The sequence below is a fragment of the Chrysoperla carnea genome (assembly GCF_905475395.1).
Source record: "Chrysoperla carnea chromosome X unlocalized genomic scaffold, inChrCarn1.1 SUPER_X_unloc_125, whole genome shotgun sequence".
In the NCBI taxonomy this organism is placed as follows: Eukaryota; Metazoa; Arthropoda; class Insecta; order Neuroptera; family Chrysopidae; genus Chrysoperla; species Chrysoperla carnea.
Genome location: NW_025408073.1, coordinates 7,501 through 15,000, shown reverse-complemented (window position 1 = coordinate 15,000; position 7,500 = coordinate 7,501). Strand labels below are relative to the sequence as shown.

At 26.8% G+C, this 7,500-nt stretch overlaps 2 non-coding genes across 2 annotated transcripts; both read right to left on the bottom strand.

The window, feature by feature from the left end:
- Positions 1-624: 624 nt before the first annotated feature.
- LOC123303712 lies at positions 625-779 on the bottom strand. The gene has a single exon (XR_006535806.1). It is a non-coding gene; the product is annotated as a 5.8S ribosomal RNA (ribosomal RNA).
- A 953-nt stretch (positions 780-1,732) lies between these two features.
- LOC123303715 lies at positions 1,733-3,881 on the bottom strand. Its single transcript, XR_006535808.1, has one exon. It is a non-coding gene; the product is annotated as a small subunit ribosomal RNA (ribosomal RNA).
- Positions 3,882-7,500: the final 3,619 nt, after the last annotated feature.

The following is a 7,500-nucleotide window of genomic DNA, read 5'->3' as shown; positions in this document are numbered from 1 at the left end:
AGAAGTATTAAAACAAAAATTTTTTTTATATATTATGTTTTTGTTATATTTTATAAGTAAACAATTTTCTTAATTATTCATACTCAAATTTTTTTAATATTATTATATAATATTATTTTTATATTTATCTAAAGAGAAGAAAATAAAAAATAAATAATTATATATATTAATTTTTTTCGAGTATATTGAAAATTTTATTACAAATAAAATATTCCATAACAAAATATTAATATATAATATTTTTGTTTATTCTTCTTTATTTAATATTTTAAAAATATATTATTAATATCATTTATTATTAATATTATTATTAACATAAAGTTTTATAATATTATATATAAATGATAAAAAATAATATTGATATATTAATTTAAAAATGTCGACAAATAATAAAAAATATATAAATTTTAAATGCTATTAAAAACATTTTATATTTATTTTTTTCTTATATTTGGCGTAAAACATTCATATATAAATAATTTTACATTTCTTTTATAAAAATTTTATTTATCAATTTAATTAAATATGAAAAAATAAATTTTCTTTTTTAATTATTGATAAATTTCTTTTTCATAAAAAAAATTTTATGTTAAATAATCTTTTATTATATTAATATAATGTATACGACCCTCAGCCAGATGTGGTCCGGGAACAGTATCCAAGGACCGCAATGTGCGTTCGAAATGTCAATGTTCATGTGTCCTGCAGTTCACAAGTTGACGCGCAATTAGCTGCGTTCTTCATCGACCCACGAGCCAAGTGATCCACCGTCCAGGGTAATCTTTTTAAATTTTAAATGTAAGTATTATTATTAATAATAATCTTTATTTTTAATATAAAAAATAAAATTATTAATTTATATATCTTTATAAATTCTTTTAAAATAAAAAAATTTTTCTAGAATATAAATTATATATTTTATTTTAAATATATATATATATAAATTAAAGATATTATGGTATTAATAAATATATACATAACATTTTTGATATTTTTGTTAGTGCTAGCTAGATATAATAATTAATATTTGGTATATTTTATAGAAATGTATTTATTTTTTTTTTATAAATTATTTTCTACATAAAAATATATATAATATTAATATGGTACAAAACAAATGGGTTTGTTTTTTAACATAATAACTTTTAATAAAAAAAAAGAAATATCAAGACAAAACATAAAGAAATTTAAATTTGAAATAAATTTTATTCTTTAAAAAAATTTTATCTTGTGTTTTCTTTATTTTTATTATATAACATAGAAAAATAAAAATATAGATTATATCAATTATAATCTTATTTTATTTTTCTTAATAGAGATTATATACATATAAACAAATAATTTCAATATATTCTATTTTTAATTTCACTTTTTTATAAGAGAAATTATTTATAGATTTTATTAATAATTATTGTTTAATAATAATAATAATATTGAATATAAAAATATTTTATATGTAACAAATATATTATTAATATTTATATAATATTCTCTATATTATATGTATAGATATATTATGTGTATAAAAAAAGTTTGGCGTATTACTTTAATATGATATCATAACCAAAATAAATCTCTTTTAACACATAATTACTATTATATATTTTGAGAAAATTACATATTAATATGTTATTTTGTTAAAAAAAATATTTCTTATCAATAATATTTTTATTTTTTGGAATATTTAAAAACAATACAAAAAATATAAATAAATATATTTTATATATATCGTTAATGATCCTTCCGCAGGTTCACCTACGGAAACCTTGTTACGACTTTTACTTCCTCTAAATGATCAAGTTTGGTCATCTTCCCAGCAACATCGGCAATATCAGAAATATTGCCGCGTACCAGTCCGAAGACCTCACTAAATCATTCAATCGGTAGTAGCGACGGGCGGTGTGTACAAAGGGCAGGGACGTAATCAACGCGAGCTTATGACTCGCGCTTACTGGGAATTCCTCGTTCATGGGGAGCAATTGCAAGCCCCAATCCCTAGCACGAAGGAGGTTCAGCGGGTTACCCGGACCTTTCGGCCTGGGAGGACACGCTGATTCCTTCAGTGTAGCGCGCGTGCGGCCCAGAACATCTAAGGGCATCACAGACCTGTTATTGCTCAATCTCGTGCGGCTAGAATGCCGCCTGTCCCTCTAAGAAGAATTATTTGTACGCCGGCAGTAAAAACCACATCAAAAAACTGCGTACCCATACACCATAACATATGCAACATAAAGCACAATATATACAAAATATAATCTTGATCGTTAAATCTCAAAAATACATGCATATATAAATACAATACATAACACACATGAAAATGAATGAAATGGGAAACAAACAGCCGATGGGCCTTGAGATGCCGGTAAAGTACGTCTATTTAGCAGGCTAGAGTCTCGTTCGTTATCGGAATTAACCAGACAAATCGCTCCACCAACTAAGAACGGCCATGCACCACCACCCACCGAATCAAGAAAGAGCTCTCAATCTGTCAATCCTTCCGGTGTCCGGGCCTGGTGAGGTTTCCCGTGTTGAGTCAAATTAAGCCGCAGGCTCCACTCCTGGTGGTGCCCTTCCGTCAATTCCTTTAAGTTTCAGCTTTGCAACCATACTTCCCCCGGAACCCAAAAGCTTTGGTTTCCCGGAAGCTGCCCGCCGAGTCATCGGAGGAACTTCGGCGGATCGCTAGCTGGCATCGTTTATGGTTAGAACTAGGGCGGTATCTGATCGCCTTCGAACCTCTAACTTTCGTTCTTGATCAATCAAAACATTTTTGGCAAATGCTTTCGCTTCTGTCCGTCTTGCGACGATCCAAGAATTTCACCTCTAACGTCGCAATACGAATGCCCCCATCTGTCCGTATTAATCATTACCTCGGAGTTCCGAAAACCAACAAAATAGAACCGAGGTCCTATTCCATTATTCCATGCACACAATATTCAGGCAAAATTTGAGCCTGCCTTAAGCACTCTAATTTGTTCAAAGTAAACGTACCGGCCCACCTCGACACTCAATTAAGAGCACCGCGACGGGATTGCAATTGGGGGCTGCCACCGCTCTTAACGGTTAAACACTTACGACAAATTACATAATAAAAATATATATAATGCATTAAATAAATAATAACACTAAAATATACTTTATACATAATCTGTACCACCCACCGGTAGGACGTCCCACATAACATGCTAGTTAAACAATGCGAGCATTGAACCAACAGTGTAGGACACAGATTCGACTACGAGCTTTTTAACCGCAACAACTTTAATATACGCTATTGGAGCTGGAATTACCGCGGCTGCTGGCACCAGACTTGCCCTCCAATGGATCCTCGTTAAAGGATTTAAAGTGTACTCATTCCGATTACGGGGCCTCGGATGAGTCCCGTATCGTTATTTTTCGTCACTACCTCCCCGTGCCGGGAGTGGGTAATTTGCGCGCCTGCTGCCTTCCTTGGATGTGGTAGCCGTTTCTCAGGCTCCCTCTCCGGAATCGAACCCTGATTCCCCGTTACAACCATGGTAGGCGCAGAACCTACCATCGACAGTTGATAAGGCAGACATTTGAAAGATGCGTCGCCGGTACGAGACCGTGCGATCAGCTTAAAGTTATTCAGAGTCACCAAATTAAACGATGCAAATTAAAATTTACACCGATTGGTTTTGATCTAATAAAAGCATTCCTTCCATCTCTGGTCGGAACTCTGTTTGCATGTATTAGCTCTAGAATTACCACAGTTATCCAAGTAAATGTGGGTACGATCTAAGGAACCATAACTGATATAATGAGCCTTTCGCGGTTTCACCTTAATTTGGCTTGTACTGAGACATGCATGGCTTAATCTTTGAGACAAGCATATGACTACTGGCAGGATCAACCAGGGAACTATTTGTATTTATAATATTAAATATATAATAATATACATGATATTTTTGTTTTCTTATTATAAGAAAAAAAATTTTCATACAATAATTATTAATATATAATAATATTATTACAATTTCATTTTAAATATCAGATGGTCTCACCCATTACTGATATAAATTTTTTTTTTTTTTATATCTCTATTGTTTTAAAATTAATAGAAAAAACATATGAGATATATATATTATTATTAATTTTTTTTTTTTTCAAATATATATTTTATTATGTCATTTATATAATTTTTTTGCTTTTACAAAAAGAAATATATAACATGTTATTCATAATAAATATTATTGAATAAAAAAAAAAAAAAATAATTATGATTTTTGTCAGACCATCACCAAATGGGTCTTAAAATATTTCAAACATTTTCTCATACTCGTCGCTAGATTGAAAGCGTCATTTATTTTTTAATTTTATTTAAAAAGTTAATTTTAAATAAAAAACGTTATAATAACACTTAATATTCTCGCTTGGTATGAGGTGAGTCAATGTAATATTATTTATAAAAATAATTTTTATATAAATATTGTGTGCTCATATGGGAGTGTAAAGTTTAAAACTTATAACCCATGAACTTGCTTTGACAAAAAAATTTATATGTTATTCTATTTATAATCAATAATTTAATAAAAAAAAATTTTTTTTTAAATATTGATATAAAAAGATATACATATAGAGGTTTTTTTACAAAATTCTCATTAATTTTTTTACAAAAATAATAATACAATATTTAATATCAAAATAATCCAAACTGATTACCATCCAGACTATTATCAATATATATAAGATTGTATTATTATTCATTTCAATACATATTTATTAAAACTGAGATAAAATTTCATATATTAATAAATATGCATGTGTAAAAAAAAAAATTTTTATATAATAATTGAAAATGTTTTTGCTATTATTTTGTATACATACATTAAATAATTGATAACAATTTAATACAATGTACACCTAAAAAATAATAACAGCATATACATATTCGAAACATTACTAGCAAAAAAACCAAAATACAATATTAAATATCAAAATAAACCAAACTGATTACCATCCAGAATATTTTGAGTATATATATATATAATTTTGTATATTTTGCGTTCATGTTAATAAAATATATAAATGATACATATTTGAAAAGTGTTATTCTTCTTTCTGTTTTTTCGTAATATCATGGTGTCCATAGACATGCAAAAGCGTCATACCAAGCCATATACATACCTACACCACCTTTGTTGAATGATACACGAACAGTATGAAAATTAAACAACATATTCAATATCATTTTATATTATACTAAAATAAATGTTATTCTATTAAGAAAGTGTATATTTTTAAATTTGGCATTCATTACATAGTCAAAATACAATAATAATATAGATGATACATATACGATAATTGTTATTTTTCTTTCTGTTTTTTCGTGATATCATGGTGTCCATAGAATTGCAACGACGTCATACCAAGCCATATACAACTCTACACCACCTTTGTTGAATGATACACTTAGAGTATGAAAAATAAACAAATTATACTATATCATACTATATCATATATGTAAGACTGTTGAACATAATACCACAAAATACACTATTTCATATAGATATACATTCATTCTTGTCAACATAAAAGTACGTTATAAATGATACATATACAATAAGTTTTATTCCTCTTTCTGTTATTCCGTAATATCATAGTGTCCATAGAATTGCAACGACGTCATACCAAGCCATATACAACTCTACACCACCTTTGTTGAATGATACACGGACAGTATGAAAAATAAACAACCTATTCTATACCATTTAATATCATACTAAAACATGAAACAAATGTTATTCTATTAAAAAGTGTATTATTTTATTATATTTAGTATTCATTACACAGTCAACATACATAAATGATACATATACGATAAGTGTTATTCCTCTATCTGTGCATCCGTAATATCATAGTGTCCATAGAATTGCAACAACGTCATACCAAGCCATATACAACTCTACACCACCTTTGTTGAATGATACACGGACAGTATGAAAAATAAACAACTTATACTATACCATACTATATCATATGTGTGAGACTGCTGAACGTAATACCACTAATACACTGTTATACATAGATATACATTCATCTCATTAACTTACACGCACTATCCATCATATATATTAAAGACATTACACCCGGTGCTTCAAACTCAAAATATGATAATGTTTAAAATGGCTTTAAACATCATAAACTTTACAGAATAATCAAAATTTAAAGAAAAAAATTTTAAAAAAAAAATTTTTTTCAGCTAAAAATTTTTATTTTGGGACCAAAAAAATTTTTTTTTGCTTTTATCATATTTTATTAAATGAAATTTATGCATTATAATAAATTATTCAATAAACATTAATAATTATAATAAATTATTAAAAAATTTTTGGAATTAATGCAAATTTTTAGAAAAAAATGTATATTTTTTTTTTTATATACAAATCGTACATGTTATATTGCGACAGGGTACCGGTATAATACATGTGATACATATGTAGATTTTCGAAAAAATTTTTATCCTTTTAAATGGTCCTAAATACTATATAAAGGTAAAATATATAGAATTTTTCGGGATTCATTAAAAAATTTTAGGGAAAAAATTTCATTTTATTTTATATACAAATCGTACATGTTATATTGCGACAGGGTACCGGTATAATACATGTGATACATATGTAGATTTTCGAAAAAATTTTATCCTTTTAAATAGTCCTAAATACTATATAAAGGTGAAATATATAGAATTTTTCGGGATTCATTAAAAAATTTTAGGGAAAAAATTTCATTTTATTTTATATACAAATCGTACATGTTATATTGCGACAGGGTACCGGTATAATACATGTGATACATATGTAGATTTTCGAAAAAAATTTTATCCTTTTAAATAGTCCTAAATACTATATAAAGGTAAAATATATAGAATTTTTCGGGATTCATTAAAAAATTTTAGGGAAAAAATTTCATTTTATTTTATATACAAATCGTACATGTTATATTGCGACAGGGTACCGGTATAATACATGTGATACATATGTAGATTTTCGAAAAAAATTTTATCCTTTTAAATAGTCCTAAATACTATATAAAGGTAAAATATATAGAATTTTTCGGGATTCATTAAAAAATTTTAGGGAAAAAATTTCATTTTATTTTATATACAAATCGTACATGTTATATTGCGACAGGGTACCGGTATAATACATGTGATACATATGTAGATTTTCTAAAAAATTTTTATCCATTTAAATGCTTCTAAATACTGTATAATGCAAATATATATAATAATTTACAGAATTAATACAAAATTTTTATTGTACAAATTCACATTAATAGTTAATTGGTTAAAAAAAAATTTCAATACACAATGGGAATCAGGCTATTTTATTGGAACTTATTTATAATTAATTCATAATATATTTTTCTATATAAATTGATTAATTGTTTTTACATTCACCGTGTAAACGTATACACCATTCAAGTAACATAAAAAAAAAAAAAAAAAAAAAAAATTATTATTATATTCTAGTAATA